This window comes from Triturus cristatus, chromosome 2_1 (assembly GCF_964204655.1).
Source record: "Triturus cristatus chromosome 2_1, aTriCri1.1, whole genome shotgun sequence".
Classification (NCBI taxonomy): domain Eukaryota; kingdom Metazoa; phylum Chordata; class Amphibia; order Caudata; family Salamandridae; genus Triturus; species Triturus cristatus.
Genome location: NC_140581.1, coordinates 420,160,390 through 420,177,587, shown reverse-complemented (window position 1 = coordinate 420,177,587; position 17,198 = coordinate 420,160,390). Strand labels below are relative to the sequence as shown.

At 43.1% G+C, this 17,198-nt stretch overlaps 1 protein-coding gene across 1 annotated transcript in view; it reads left to right on the top strand.

Moving 5' to 3' along the window:
- ADAMTS6 (ADAM metallopeptidase with thrombospondin type 1 motif 6) overlaps positions 1–17,198 on the top strand; it is a 1,840,341-nt gene that overhangs the window by 179,579 nt on the left and 1,643,564 nt on the right. The gene's annotated exons all lie outside the window — the stretch shown is intronic.

The window sequence follows — 17,198 nt, the reverse complement described above, 5'->3', positions numbered from 1 at the left end:
TTTTTTTACAAAGTCTGAGGTTTGCAAGGGATTCTGGGCAACAGAACATGGTGAGAGCCACACGAGTCACCCCATCCTGGATTCCCCTTGGTGTCTAGTTTTCAAAAATGTATAGGTTTGCTAGGTTTCCCTAGGTGACGGCAGAGCCAGGGTTCAAAATGTACAGCTAGGCACTTTGCCAATAAAGGGTCAGTTTTCACTGTAAAAATGTGGTGTGTCCACATTGCGTTATGGGCCGTTTCCTGTCGCGGGCACTAGGCCTACACACACAAGTGAGGCATCATTTTTATCGGAAGACTTTAAGGAATGCGGGGTGGGTGGAAGTTTGTGTACCCATGCAGATTAAAGATGTTTCCATCACAGAAATGTGAGGAAAAATGTGTTTTCTTGACACAGTTTGAGGTTTTTAAGGGATTCTAGGTAACACAACCTGGTGAGAGCCACACAAGTCACCCCATCTTGCATTCCCTTGGGTGTCTTGTTTTAAAAAATGTATAGGTTTGCTAGGTTTCCCTAGGTGCCGGCAGAGCTAGGGTTCCAAATCTACAGCTAGGCACTTTGCAAAAAAACTGTCAGTTTTCACTGTAAAAATGTGGTGTGTCCACGTTGCTTTTTGGGCTGTTTCCTGTCGTGGCTAGTAGGTCTGTCCAAACAAGTGTGGTACCTTTTTTATCGGGAGACTTTGGGGAATGCTGGGTGGGTCGAAGTTTTGTGGATCTGCGCAGATTCCAGAACTTTCCATTACAGAAATGTGAGGAAAATGTGTGTTTTTTTTTTTTTTACAAAGTTTGAGATATACAAGGCTGGGTAGCAATACCTAGTGAGAGCCACACAAGTTACTACATCCTGGATTCTCCTGGGTGTCTAGGTTTTAAATATGTATAGGTTTGCTAGGTTTTCTTGGGTGCCAGCTGCGCTAGGACCCACAATACACAGGTAGGCACATTCCCAAAAAAAGTCAGTGCAGAGTGGGCTTTCAGCCACCCTGGGGAGGGGGGAATCAGGGGCTATTGCTCCGATATGCTTTTAAGGGGGGCAGAAAGACTGGGGCTCTTCTTTTGGAGGGTGGGACATTCGAATGCCAATTCTGGGCAGCCCCCACCCCTACATAGGAAAGCCAGCATAATCGCTGGTACACAGTGGGCTCTCTGCCCCCCAGGGTGCAGATCAGGGGCCACTGCCCCCTTCTGCCTCCTGGGGGGGGAAGAAAGACTGCAACAGCTTTATTTGGGGGTGGGGGCATTGGCATACCCATTCTCCGCAGCCCCCATCCCTGAATTTTGAATTTGTTTTACCCCTGGTGCCTTGTGGGCTTTCTGCCACCCAAGGGGGCAAATAAGGGGCTACTGCCACCATCTGCCTCCTGTTGGGTGGACAGATATACTGTTGCAATTTTTTGGGGTAGTGGGGGCATTGGCATGCCCATTCTGGGCAGCCCTCACCCCAAACTTTGGGAGGAAAAAATCCCTGGTGTGTAGTGGGCTTTCTGCCCCCCTGGGGGGGGCAGATAAGGGGCTATTGCCCCATCTGCTTCCGAGGGGGGGGGAGCAGAAAGACTGTAGTCTTTTTTGGGGGGATGTGGGGGCATTGGCATGCCCGTATATAAAAACAAATCCCTGGTACCTTCTGGGCTTTCTCCCCTCCCCACGGGGGCAGATCAGGGGCTACTGTCCCCATTTACCTCCTGGGGGAGCAGAAAGACTGTGGCATTTTTTGGGGGGTGGGTGGGGGAATTGGCAGGCCCATTCTGTGCAGCGCCCACCTGAACATTGGAGAAAGAAATCCCTGGTGCCTAGTAGGCTTTTGGCCCGCCTCCCCCCGAGGGGGCAGATAAGGGGCTATTGCCCCATCAGCCTCACAGGGGGGGGTAGAAAGACTGTAGCATTTCTTTTTTTTGGGTGGGGCATTGGCATGCCCATTTTGGGCAGCCCCCATCCCAACGTATAAAAAAAACTCCCTGGTGGGCTTTCTGCCCCTCCCGGGGGGCAGATCAGGGGCTTTTGCCCCCATCTGCCTCCTGGGGGGGAAGAAAGTAGTTTGCCTTCTTTGGGGGGTAGGGTGGGGGCATTGGGATGCCCATTCTGGGCAGCCCCCACCCCTGGTCTATAAAAAAAAGTAATCCCTGGCATCTAGGATGCTTTCTGCCCCCTGGGTGCGCACATTGGAAGCTACTGCCCCCATCTGCCCCCCCGGGGGGCAGAAAGACTGTCTCTGGCAAAACGTTAGGGGAGCAAAGGCCCTTGCCCAAGGGGCCGCTCCCCCCTCCCTGATACTAGTGGGTGGATCCCTGCTTGGGGATCGCCCTACTGGGGCAATCCCCAAGCAGGGATCCACTGGGGAAGGGTACCATTGCAAAGGGGAGATTGTCCCCTTTTCAACGATACCTCTCCCATGTGTTTCAGTGCTCGAGGAGGCTGAGATAGCCCCACAAGCATCAAAGTGTGAAACTGAAACTTAGTTTCGTTTTTGTTGTAATGACAATAGCGCGCCATGCGCATGATTGTCATGGCAAGGAAAACACAAACCTTGCTTTGGGAGGTTGGGGAAGCTCTTCCCCACCTCCCTAGGCAAAAAAAGGGAAATCCCTCTGCTGTTTACAACAGAGGAATTTTTTGAAAGTGTGCTCATGAAGGAATGGTTCCGTCATGAGCACATTTGCACTAGTGCTTATGACACAACCATTCCGTCATGAGCATGGAAGGGGTTAAGTTCCTGTCATGGAAGGTTGCCCTTCTTCTGGCTTTGACTTCTACCATAAGAGTTGGGGAAATTCTGGCTCTGACAATACAGGAACCGTTTCTGCAGTTTAGGGATGACTGAGTTATTCTTCGTACTAACTCCAACTTCATCCCCCCCTCGGTCAGACAAAATGACCCAAACATCCTGGTGGAAAATTCCTGAAGTTTCAGGATCATTTTTTATTATACGACAAAAACAACCCCTTGCTTTGGAACTTTGTTATTGGGGAAAAAAGTGAATGTTAAGCTGTCGCATGAAATATGGTTGTTCAGGAAACTTTGAATACCTTTAGAGGAGCTGTTGTGGTGGAGGCTCCTCTGAAGGCATATAGATCTCAATGAGGCAGGCCGAGATCGCTAAATGCAGTGCACGGTACTCTGCCTGGGCTGGGACGTTATTACCTCCATTCCAGTTGCAGACGGTGGGCCACCTGCCCATATCTAAATTGGGACTAAGTCCCATAATGTTTTGTTTTGGGAATCTTACACCACTACTAGTTGGTAGTTGTTGGGCCACTTCATAAGCTTTGCACTCATGAAAATATATTGCAAGAAATGGGGTTTGGAGTATCAAAGCCATGACACTCCAAACCCCACTGACATAAATACTCACATGGGACAGTGGAAAACGGCCCTGATGTACATTGTGTGCCATCCATCTGGAATCTAAAGGAGGAGGCGGAGGCAGATGAGGAATACAGGAGATGAATAGGATGCAATTAGCAAAGGTAGCGGCTTCCTCAATGAGCTGAGAAGAGTAATGAGTGAGGTTTAGTAGGAGGCTTTTGCAGTAGTTCAGTCTGCTGTTGATAAGGGTATTATCTTCATGGCTAAGGAAAATGTGATACAGGGTAGAATTTGTGAACATCACACATGCTCTAATTACACCATGGCTGCGATTGAGATAAAGGGAGACTTTAGTAGGGAGATGCTGCAGTTGGACTTAGATTCCTCCATAATAAGGTATCGGGTTTAATAAAAAAGTTTATGTAATGTAAGTGTAAATATATATTTTTAAATTGTGTTAAATATTATTGTAAATGAATTTAATATCTTTACTTCAATAGAGAACTATTACATTTATTTTGAATTGAAACTTTAATTAATGGAAGGATATTAAAGAAAAATTACTTACAAAATGAAGTTTAAATTAAAAAATACATTTCCACCTAATTAAAAAACATTACTTGAATGTGCATTAGTAATTATTAAAAGTATAGAATTAATTACAGTTAATGTAATTACTTTTTAATAATATTTATTTTTACATTATTTCTTAAATTCAGATAGATTATTAAAATATGTTATAATTAAATATTACATAAGTTTTTATTTTTATGTATTTTTGTTAGCATTAATATATTTATGTTTTATCTATTTTAAATAATGTATTTATATTTTTGACAATATTTCCTATGAGTTTTATTTTAAATCACTAACTCCAATGTTTTGTATTGGAGGGTGTTGCATTACCGATGGTTGACCATGTGTAGTGCTGGACCTACCCCGTTTTTTGTTGTTGTATCTAACACACAGAGTTTGTGAATACCTAAAAGTAGTGAACTCACTCAAAAGTGTAAACTTACTCATAAGTGTGAGTTGCCTTTGTGAATCAGGTCCTCAACTTATAGGTTATGACATTAGCTAGAACTGCATATTTCTTTTGACTATTACTTACTCTGAACATGGCAGTTGACTTGCATTAAAAATTTTAAAAGATGTAAGACTTCTGCTCACTTTCTTACATAAATAGAAACCTCCACAAAGTTAAGGAAATACATTATACTTCAGTCCTTAGTGTTGCAAACTTCAAAATTCTGATATATATTATTATTATCACTGAATGGCACATTTTCAGATGTGCACAATACACTACTGCATAGGATTGTGAACATTTTAGTTTGTCGAAATTCAAGTACCATAACATCATATATGACATCTCCCCAGTTTCCTAATAGTCTAACCATAGCATTTTTTTCGTGAAACCGATCACATGTCCCAGAAACCAGTCCAAAATGACAGCTTTAATATTGTGTACCCAGGCATGAAGCTCTCCATGTCCTCATGCTTACTAACAAGGTTAACACATGTGCTTACTTTGGACATAAGCTATTTAATTTCTATACCTCAACATATCTGACCATAGTGAAATTTTCAATTAAGCGCAAATTGACTTTTAACAGTTTCGAAATTGTTATCAGTACTTTAGTCTTTTCACCTTATGGCTATGACAATGAGTTGACCTTCTTTTAGTTACCCTTCTGTTTCCCAGTGTTCTACACTTGTAAGCAGGGAAAGAATTGTAATTATTCAGTTATCTATTGACCAAAACTAGACGTACTAGACCACCAGGACAATCAATTAATCTGCCAAGTTAAATTCTCACACATCGTGGAATCCCTACATCAGTTACTTTCCAAAGATAATTCATGTTTTCTCTTCCAATCTAAAAAATACTGATATGGTGCTGCCCTTTTTAAATAATTTGCTTTCAAAAATTAACATTTGACTTCACAAATGGCAAAAGCCTTAAGAACGTATGACATCAGGCAGTCAGAAATATGTAGCAACAGAGCATCTATGACTATTTCTTTTAACTTATGCAATATGCAACCGATTGATCTTCACAATGATCTATTTTTATAGATTTGACAAGGGGAGGAGGACATTTTTACTGTAAAAAAGGAATTTCAGGGAAGGAAGATGCATGTTTGGAGGTGGGGTGGTATTGTAGTTGGCAAGATTTAGTGGACAAATGATCATCATGTGATGAGTGAGTTTTCCAAGATGGTTAGGTTAAATCAGGGTGTGTAACAAGTATGGAGATTCTGAGAAGGATGTTATTGAGAGCGTTGCTGTGGGAGGGCTAAGGTGAGGGTAAAGTTTAGAGTGTTGTGGTAGAGGTTAGAGAGAAGTACAGTAGGAGATCAGGTTAAAGATTCTTATTTACAATTGAAGTTACATATTTCTGAAAAATATATTAATATTTATATTGGTGTCCACATCAGCTGAACTTTGGTATGGTCTCGTCACAAGTGCAATCCTTGACTGGCACAATATACTCTTTTTTGCAGTTCTCATAATTATAACAGCAGGTGGTGGTTTACAACAAAAATGCATCTGATAAATGTATTACTGGGGAAAATAATTAATTTAAGTATCATATGACTTTCACCCCGCCACCCTCCTCATTTGCACAATACTATAATCGATTGCAATGTGATGCCAGTCCCATGGTGCATATTTCCTGGGGAAGGCCGTCCCCTCTTGTCTGAGTTAGTGAATGACTGTGTGTGTGAACTGTTTTTTGCTAACTATACACTTATTCTACTGCAGGAGACAAGGTTGCTGGTATGCCATATAGCACATGGTTTGATGGCTGTCTGTTATCCCTCATTGCACTTAATGGTTCACCCCTCCCCTTCATAATCTAGTATCCCAATGATGTCTCCCTAAAAGTGTCTATTGTCTATAATGTATCCCCAAAATTGAGAAATGTTCAAATTAATTTTCCATCAATTGCAGATTTTGGAAATTTGGAAGATGGTATGTAGCTTGTTTCAGTGTTTCAATATATCCTTCAGTTGACTTTTCCTGTAAACAAAGCTAAATTGCCTCTAATTAATGGTTTGATAAGGAATATTGGAATTTTAAAAAAGTTAATTCGAATCAAGAGTCATTTCTATAGAAAAAAAAGATATAGAAGCTCATTAAGAATTATAAGCAATTTAGTTTAAAATACAGTGTGTTAATAAAAGAGGGAAAACATCTGCAAATGTTAAAAACTGAACTGGAATGTGTGATGTAATTGCTGTGGGTGGTGTGCCGTATGGCAAATAATTGTTCAACTGACCATGCAAAGTCCCTGAAATTGTATGTCTCGTCAAGCTACACAATTGCTTCAATATAACAAGGAATGTTTCTCAGTATGTTATCTGGAACATCCTCGGAGTGGTGGTTTGTCACAATTTTGGATGCTGGGTGGACTGACTGTGTTTGCATTTGATGACATCGGATCCTTGTAAGAGACTAAGGCCCTAATTGCGATGTCTGTGGGGGTTGCCTCCCACCGACATCGCTATGGATTGGGAACTGACCAACCTCAGGTCAGCAGATCGGACCCCGCAATTAGGATGCGCCCACACATGGTGCGGTCACAAACTTCAATTTTTCAATGGGAGGTTGTGCGGTAGGCCGAAACCGCTCACAGCACAAGCTCCTTTTGAAAATTGGAAGATTTTAAATATCCCTGCACCGTGTGGTAGGCACCTCATTGCGCCTGCCACACGGTGCAGGGATGTTGTGGGGACACATAGCTGCCCCCCCAGGGCAACATGTGGAGGGCCAGTGAGCCCAAAGTTGCTTTCTGGCAGCCTTTCCATGTCGGAAAGGCCGACATGGAAAGGTTTTCGTCAACTGAAATTATAATCCCAACATCAGAAACGCTGTGTTTAAGGGATTATGACGGGTTTCTGATTGAGTCCGTCAGTATGTGTGGTTGGTTCCTCTGATTGCTGCCTCCGACCGCACGCATCTTAATTTATTGGTCGGATGGCAGCAGTAGATGCGGTTCGGACCGCAACCGACAAGCCGTTGTAACTATGCCCTTAATAACCATCTCTAGGACAAAAGGTCTGCAAAACTCAGTGAAATATTGCTTCATTTCTATACTCAACTTTATGCTAAAATTGTATTTTCTAGTTTGAATGCCTGGTTTAATGAAAAACGGATTGTCCCTATGAAGCAAGAGGGCTTTTGTGAGGACAATTTACAACTGACGATTGTTGTGCCCTAGGTCCTTGCTCATTGGTTAATAGAGTTATTATGGTAATTGTGCTGCTGCTGTCAATTTACGGGTGGCCTTTGGCTTGGTGGATCGGGCAACTTTGGAAAAAACTGTAAGGATGGAGAATTTCTCATGGACTATTAAATCTTAAGTCCCTTCCTCAACCGGTTGGGCAGAGTATAGGTGGATTCTAGCGGCTGTCTTTCTCAACTCATCACTGACAAGAAGAGATTGCAACAGTCTTGTATATTAGCCCCATATATATTTGGTGTGTATTTAACTGCCTCATTTGTCTGTTTGAAACCTACTTGTTTTTACCAAAGATGGGAGAATGTCCACATTGCATGTCTTTTATATGTGGATGATCTATTGTGAACTATACCTGTGCAGTGCTTCAGCGCAGATTGGTGGTCTTTCGAGAATGTTGTGATTTACTTGTATTACGTACAAAAAAAAAAAAACATCTTCTCTTTTGTCATAAAATACATAAATTCACTTGGTCCCTTTCAGGAAATAATCTTGAAAAGGTCAGCTCCTATAAATATCTGTGTGACTTTTTCCTGCTCTTTGTGCTAGGGTGAACATGTAGTACTATAAAGGCTTGTGTCCTTTCTTCCACTCAGGCAGATTTGCCTGAAAATTCTATGGGTTTGTGCTGAAAAGTTTGAGGTGCAAAATAGTAACACTCATCTTGCATCGGGAAGTGTTACTTGATGGTAGGGTATAGTTGAAATGAAGAGAATTATAGAAACAACCAAAAATCCTACAGAGAGGAAATATATAAAATCATTTTCCACCCACTAGTTCTGATCCTCAAGGCTTATATCTCCAACAATCAGGAGCTTCTGGAATAATAGCAAATATTTCACATATAGGTTTTGAAGATGGTTTAAAAGCAGACCATCAACTCTTAAGACGTAAATAGCAGAAATTACTAGGAAGTACTGCCTTAATCTCTCAATAGTTTGGATATGTCGGCATATGAAATCAGATAATACGCTTATTTATTTTTTTAATTTCACAGTATTTCTTCGTGCAAACAGGTGTACACTTTTAAGTGAAGGTGAACATCTCATTCTATTGGGGAATTAAGTATGTGCTTTGATAGTAACTTTACTTTTTCTAATCCTGGCTTGTCAATGCGTTTTAATAAACGTATTTACATGTTAACAGGTAAGGAAGACATCATATCTAGCCCACAGCTACTCTGAGGGTTACAAAACAGCCCCCTTTGTGGCATGCCTGGTCCAGGCCACATCCTTGTTCATGGCCATACTGGCTGTGCGACCGTAACATGGACAAATTGCACATACCATGCCTTACATAAACAACACTTTTGCTTTTTACTACCCGGCCTTATATATGACACATGCACCACAGAAATGCACACAGATGAATCAAAACATACAGGAGGCAGCCCTGACCAGATTGTCCAAGAAGCAGCAAGTGGAACTGGACTCGCTGATTCAGTCGAGCGATATCACATTAGCCTTGAAGCAACTGCACACAGGTTAGAACCTACGTATCGACTGACTGATCTTGGAACTTTATAACATGTTTCAGTGGCTGCTAGGCAAACAGAGATGGTGGTGCTCCCAATGGCGAACTGTGACATGCTCAAGGCTACTTCCTATCGCCACTCTCACTTTTCAACCTTGATTGCAAAATCCTGGAGAATATTCTTGCCAATAGGATACTTGGTGCACTGCCTACTTTGATACATCAAGATCAGTGTAGGTTTGTTCCTGGCTGAAGCACTGTCCCCAGCATTGAATGGCTCTTCCACATCCTTAGCAGTGTCAATAATGGTTACACTAGTTAAGTTGCAGTCTCCAAAGACGTGGACAAAGCTTGCAATTCCCTTGAGTGTACCTTCCTTTGGTCGGCTCTACGTCTCATGGGATTTGGTGGTGATAATATTAAATGGGTGCAGCATCTCTATTCAGCTCCAATGGCCCAAGTCAAGAAAGAAGGTGTGATCTCCTATCCCTAGTGTATGCAGTGTGAAACGCATTAGAGATGTCCTCTCTCCTCACTGCTGTTTGCGTTGACCCTGGAGCCCTTGGCTTGTCATTTTCGGCGTGTTGGTGGAGGGACTGCAGTCTCTATCCACGGCCACACTGTCTCACTTTACGCAGATGACATTTTACTATACATGCACAATTATACCACAGGCCTTGGAGACTCTCCTTGAAGAGCTCCAGAAGTTTAGAGAATACTTTGGTATCCACCAGAATGCAGCTAAGTCATGCCTTTTTCTGTAAGATTGTTGGGCTCTTTGGTGGTTCTCAGGCTCCAAGTGGAACACACAACATTCAAATGCCTACTGTCAAGATATACAGGGATCAGGAATATGTGCTCCAGGGCAATCTAGGGAGAGTGCCGACATCAATAAGAACTTTGATAATCTTTGGTACAGGGTTCCACTCTCCGTAATGGGCTGGTTAGCTCTGGCCAAATGGTGCTTCCGTCCAGACTGCTGTACTTCTTTGCAAACATTCCGCTGCAACTCAACTGCCATTTTTTTCCTAGAGCTATCCCCACTGTTGACGGAATTGGTGCAAGTTACAAACAGTCACTCAACACCCTATATCTTGCCGTAGACAAGTCCCTGATTTTGAATTATATTATCTGTTGGCGCACCTCCAGAATCTGGCAGAATGGTTTAACCCAGAAGAGATATTTGAGCTTGCATAAATGAAGGATTTTCTGTCACTTGTTGATGTCTGGGAATATGTGTTCCACAGGAAGTGTAGAACCGTAGCTACTTCTAAACTTTGGCGGGCAGCCCGCTACAACTGGCACTGATACTTGCACTGGAGGTCATGTGTGGCACCATTCGCCCTGTAGGTCTTCCTATGGGCGCTTTTGTGTTTCACCCAGCTGGCAAAAAGAGTGAGCATATCTCCTTGGATAAGTGCTGGGGTACAGTCATTGGATGACATATGATTCCAGCCATCTTATGCCTTTTGATGAAATATTACAGATGTATTCCTTTCTGCTTGGGCAACTCCTGACACATGCTGCAAAGACCAAAGCTATTGCACTCACGTGGTATTGGGGGCGGGACTGAGCCACTGACTGATTTACTAATGCAAACGTTATGGACAATGGGGAACAGCCAACACTTTATTACATTCGCCTTTACAGCCATTAGATCTGCCAGATCCAAAACTGTGGCCTCCTTAAGGGCTAAATCGTAAGGCGACTAGCATGAAGTACATACTGACTCGGACTGGAACCAAACTCTACAGGTAGGATGCATCTCGGTTAATGCTTGCTTCAAGCTAATACAATGAAATTACTTTCATAGAACATAGTTAACGTCCTCATGATTGCAGGTCATGTACCCTAAGAGGCCTTGAAGTGCCTCAGGTGTGAACAAGAGGGGGCTGTATTCTTTCATATGGTATGGTTCTGTGGGGTCATGGGACGCTTGTGGGAAGAAGTCACTAACTGCCTAATGGAGTGGACGGGGGAAAAGGAACCTCGGTTTACCGAAGATTTGCCTATTAGGACTTATGACCAGAATCAAAGCCAGTAGATCCACCACTAAGTTTATAGACCTGTCCCTATCCCTTGCTAAACGCCTGATGGCCATGAATTGAAGATCTCCCAAGTGCTCTGGAGCTGAGGAAATGGAAGGGAGACCCGCACAGATTTGCCAGAGCTAAACTTGATACATACTCCCGATTGTCAGGAGACATATTCAAGCCCAAATTCACGTTAAATTGGAAACCACTCATTTGGGCTATACAACTTAAATCAATCATCAAACTTCCTTAGAGAGAGAAAGACATGGACATTTTTACCAGGCAATAACTACGTGCATATTGTGTGCAGTGTAAGGCGATACTTTTGTTTATTCGGCCTGGCATACCTACATTGTGTGCCTTTGGACCCGATTGTTACTGTTTGTTTTATTAGCATATCAGACTATACTGATTGTGTTAACTAGATGCTATCAAGGGGGTGAGGAACTGGATGTGTGGGTAGTTCGACAAGTTGTTCTGTGCCAAGAGAACTCTGAATGCATGTTAGAGTAATCTAGCATCTATCTAGTGAAGTATTGTCAATTATGTTCAATACTCTGATTGCCTGTTTTCTGTAACACAGAGTGTAACATTAAAATCTTGATAAAGAGAAATTTAAAACCAAAAACAGGTAAGGAAGCCTTATTCTTTTTGACATTCTGTCCAGGATTTTCAGTGCAACGCAGGCACTTTTATTAAGAGTTGAATCTCAGAGCCAAAACAGCACTTCTTAGATATCCATGGCACCCCCACAGAGTAGCGTGTTACCTTCATACAAAGCATTTCAGCACCTTGTCTGGAGAAAGAAGTGCTATACAAATACAATTACAATACAATGTTTATTATATACTTCTCTCAAATTAACATTTCTCAGAGAGCGATTGTTCTGAATGCCACCTTCATTATACCTAAAATAATCTAGCGTAGGAAACATTTCATAACTTGAATATGAAAAACTAAATCAATGTATGCTTCATCTGGACCAAGGCTATTGGAGTTACTCATAACTGCTTTCATCAACAGCTGGTTTATTTTCTGTACCTCACACGAGTGTTGATGCCCATTTAACCAGAGTTGAAGCAAGATCAGTGACTTTCTAGAAGCACGAGGTCCCCATTGGAATCTGGCTGTCAGCACCTAATGTTATTGAATCGCAAGACTTGAGGCTAGAGTACAGCTAGGCAGTAGAAAACGGGGAAGTAACCCACCTAGTATCTCCTGTAGTCCAAGTCTTTCAATTCTCACTTACTACCAACATTGACAGTCCACCTTCATCTTATCCAGGGCTACTCATAAGCTGATACCCATGAGAAAATACTGGGATTGGAAATGATTCCAACAGGAGAGGGTTGTGCTATGTGCCGCCTGCCCACCTGTTTTCAAAATTACAACTTTCTTTTTGTTCCCCCACAAGGTGGGGACAGTTTCCGCTAGATAATCATAGGGCGCATCCAATTGACTCTCTGTTATTGGGTCAATAGCATTTCAGTCCTGATTGATAAAGCCATTTGTGCACATTGGGTCTAACTTCGGTAGAAATATGCCTTGATTAACGAGTGTAAATCCATGATGAGGGCAGAGAGTGTTATGAAGGAAGACAACGGTTACATCTTGCACAGAGTTAATTAGATGAACGGAAAAGGCGAGAGCCAGGCAGCACAGCTTCCAGTCCAAGGTACAGGCAGCAACTGACCAATGGACTGGAACACCGTGGAAAAATGCAACCAGCATTCCATGCCTCGCTCCCAACAAGGAAAACATAGTAAGCAATACACAACACATCCCCCTCCCTTACACTGAAAACAAAACACAGTAAACACAATAAAATATGCAATTGAAAATTCCCAAAATTATACACATTACAGTATGCAACAAAACTTAAACTATAACCACATTACATATTCCTTTAGCCAACCCGGGAGTGTTCTCTTCCTTCTTCCACTCACACCAGCATCCTGTGTTACCACAACCGGATCCATGGCACTTGAGCGCATTTCATTCATTCCAGATTGCACCCCTACCAAAACATCCGCTATTCCAAATGGCACTTCCGTTGCCATGTCCACGGGTTGAGCTTCAAAACTATCCTGGTTGTCCACCACATACTTCTCCACAGCACTCTCCACCTCCTCCCTTTCCGAAATAATATCAGAAGAAATCATAGTAAGCAATACACAACAGAGAGGCACAGAGAAATTTCTACATTCCAGTAAACTAAAGTTTTTTGCGTATTCACAAACTTTACTATGACTTATTTCCACCCTGAACACAGTTGGATATTTACTCTTATTAAGGGTAGGAGTAAATCCACGTCTGGGGCTCTAAATGGGACCGTGCAAGTTTGTGAACATGGCGAAAATGCTTGTCATCCCTGAGATTCTGCTTTGGAACCTTGGCCATTCCCTCAGGTGGCAGTACCTCACAGACAGTTGTTGATGGGATCTGTTGAACTGGCTGTATGACCGGAAGAAATCGGTAAAATGTAATAAAATAGATAGGAATGCCACAAAACAAGTATACAAGCAGTAGTCTTACTGTTCTCAACAGCAATGTGCCGCTAACAAACATAAGCCAACTTGGAAAGCAGCTCACTGACCCAGGACGTTACTAACAACACACCGGTGTAACTGTGAGTAATAAATTAGGAGAAAAAAGGCACAGCACAACCAAACAATGGACTAATAAGTGGCAAGGAAATGTTAATACCAAGGGAACTAAGCAGGAGGAAAACAACAAAGGTGAGGGAACGAAGTATGGATACAAACTAAGTGTACGTGAGGAGCCAAGGCATGCGCGCAAGTCCTCATAGGTCCTGAGTAGAGCTTTACAACCAGTGGCCTTTAGCTGACCTCAGACCCTAGAAGTGAGTAGTGCAGGGGTCTGCAGGTAGCAGTTTAGTTTTTCCACTGACCTGCCTTCTATCTCCTCAAGCCTTCCATAGCAGGTCGGTGGTGTTTCTGTCCCAAGTCCTAATCCTGAGAGATTGGAACAGCCTCAAAATAAGTATGAGTGCATCGCAGGCTGTATCTCCATGGAAAACATATTTCCCCTCTAAATAAATGAGAAAAAAGATTTAAAGTTCAGTTGTTATGTTATATTATCAGAATTTGTAAAGAGGGAATCATCCATCTTATCCATCCCTGAGGGGTATCCAGGCGCTGAAGCTGGTGTGCAGGTCATCTGCAGGGTCTTAGTTAAAGAGCCAGGTCTTCAGTCTCTTGCACAATTCTAGAAGCGAGGAGGAGACCCTTAAGTGTAGGGGAGGTTGTTTCAACTTTTGGGAGCGAGATATGAGAAAGCTATGCCTCCTACTCTGCTTTTTCAGATGCAGGCTGTGTATGCGAGAGAGAGAGAGGCAGAACATAGGTGTCTGGTGAGCTGTTTGAAGTGAAGGCTATAGTCAAGCTATGCTGGTACAGTGTTGTGCAGCACCTTGTATTTGTGTCTGAGGAGCTTGAATTGACAGCGTTTGTGGATCTGCAGCCAGTGGTGATCTCTGCAGTGAGGCTTGATGTGGGTGCGCAGAGGGAGATCCAGGACAAGGCTGGCAGCGGCATTCGGGATGGTTTGAAGACAGTGGAGGAGGATGTTGGGGATTCCAGCATAAAGTTTTCTGCGGATTAGAGCTTGAGTGATGGTACATCTGGTGCTCTTGAGAATCCATCTAAAGATTTTTGTGCAGCCATGTTGGGTTTGTCATCTTAAACGATCCACAGGTTACATGCATGGTTGGTGCGTGATAGGGTTGGACTGAGCGAGGTGCAGTCCTTGGGGGCAGTTCTTGGTCCCGAAGCTCAGCACATCTGCCTTATTCGTGTTGAGTTTTAGATAATTGTCCAATACACGGTTTTGTGTTGAGTTATTTGTGTCTTATTCGTGTTCAGTTTAAGTTAGTTGGTTCTCATCCGTTCTGCTACGTGGATCATGCATTCGGTGCAGTTGGAACTGATCGTGGGGATTTGTCTGACATAGAGTGACTGAGATGAGTGTCATCGGCGTAGGAGATGATGGAGATACCTTGGTATCTGATGATGTCGCAAGAGGTGTCATGTAAATATTGAACAGGGTGGGTCTGAGGAATGGTACTCGGGGGACTCCACAGATCAGGGCTTTCGGTTCCGGAGTGTAGAGGGGGGTCTGACTCACGGTGTTCCCCTTGTGAGAAAGCAGCATATCCATTCCAGGGATGGGCCTTGGATGCCTGTACCGTGTAATCTTTTGATGAGGTTGGAATGTGACACTGTGTCAAATACTGCAGAGAGGTCCAGCAGTATGGGGACTGCTGGTTCTCCTTGGTCTAGAATGGTGCGGATCTCATTTGTGGTGGCGATAAGTTCTGTCTCCGTACAGTGATTACTATGAAAGCTGTATTGGCAGTAGTCGAGAAGATTGTGGAGTTCCAGGTGGTTGGTGGGTTGCTGGTTGATTGTTTTCTCTATCACCTTTGCTTGGTAAGGTAGTAGGGAGATGCGTCGGAAGTTGCTTTGGTTGTTGGGGTCAGCTGATTTTTTTTAAGGAGGGCTGTGACTGCAGCATTCTTGCACTCCTCTGAGAAAGTTGCTGCTTCAATGGAGGAGATGATGAAGTGGGTGAGAAATTTGCTCATCATGAGTCCTTCTAGGTTGTAAATATGGTGTGGACATTGATCTGTGGGGGGCCCATGAGTGGCAGTCTTGACTTTCTCAGGGATTGTTCTCCTGTTGATTAGATGTGTGTCCAAGTGGTAGGTGGGCAGTTTGCTGATGATGTCCTGAGGTTTTGATTCTTTTTCGAAATTATTGTAGATCTTCTCGATTTTGTTATTGAAGTGATTTGAAAGATCATTGCAGAGTTCCTGGGAGAGGTTGATGTAGTTGGTTCAGGCTTCTGGGGTGGAGAATTCCTTGATGATGTCAAATATATCGATGCTGCTATTGAAACTGGTTTCGATCCTGTCCATGAGGGCTCTTCTGTTGGTTACTTTCAGGAGGTGGTGTTAGTGCCTGAGAGCACCTTGTAGGTTGATCTGGCGTTGGTGTTGTTGTTGGTTCTCCGCTTCCTTTCCACCTGTTTGCAGTATCTTTTGGAGTCCCTAAGTTATTCCGTGTACCAAGTGGCCCGGCTGTTGGTTCTATCATGTTTATGAGTTTTAATAGGTGCAAGAGCGTCGGAGATGCATTGTCTAAAGTTGGTGATGTCCTTGGCTAGGTTGTTGGTGGTGTTGGGTTGGTTTGTTTCGAGAGTGCAGTGCAAGTCTGTTTCCATTATTCTGCTTCAGTTCTAGCTGGGTTGGTTGGTGTTGGTGGGAGCTTTGGCTTGTGACATGGAGATGTTAAAATGGAAATGTAGTGGTCGGTCCATGTGAGTACTGAGGTGGAACGGTAGCTGATGCAATGGCCTGAGGCGAAGATTGTGCCTAAAGTGTGCCCTGTGTTGTGGGTGGGAAAGTCCTATGTTGTGTAGACTCTTGTGGAGAAGTGGTCAGAGGGGTCTACGAGGTAGAAGTTGAAGTCGCCAAGAAGAAGGAAGTTCTTGGAGTTGATGGTGAGGGTGGAAATGAAGTTTAAGATGAGGTTGCTGAAGTTGCCTCTTGAACCGGATGGTCTGTGAACTAGAGTGCCCTTGTGGTGGTGCTGTTGTTTGCTTGCAGGTTGAAGTCTATGTGTTCCATGAAAGGGGTGTCTGGGTCAGTGGTGGTTGTTCATTTAAGGGTGTGATCGTAGATGATGGCAGGACCTCCGCTGGGTTTGTGAAGGTGGTCCTGGTGTGCAATTTTTTATCTTGCTGGGATGGCCACAGCGATGTCGGGAGCTGAGACAGGGTTCAGTTTTGCTATAGATTTTGCATGCACTTATGCAAAAATGCTTTTTGGTGGTTGTAAATGGAATTCGCAAAGCAATTCATGCTATTGTTTTGGATTCCATTGTCATTTTAAAAACAATAATTCTACATTAGATGTAGGTGTACATGTAAGGATGTATGTAGATTTTTTAAGTGGTTGGTGAATGGTTCCCTTCTTTTTTTAGCAATTCCTTCATCGCTCATCATTCAGGTAATTATATCTTGTTTTCTCTACCTTTAAGAAATTTCCATGAGTTCCTATGTGAAAAAGAGAACATATGCCTTTAAGTCATTGTGTAAACCAGAAGTAAATACTTCTTA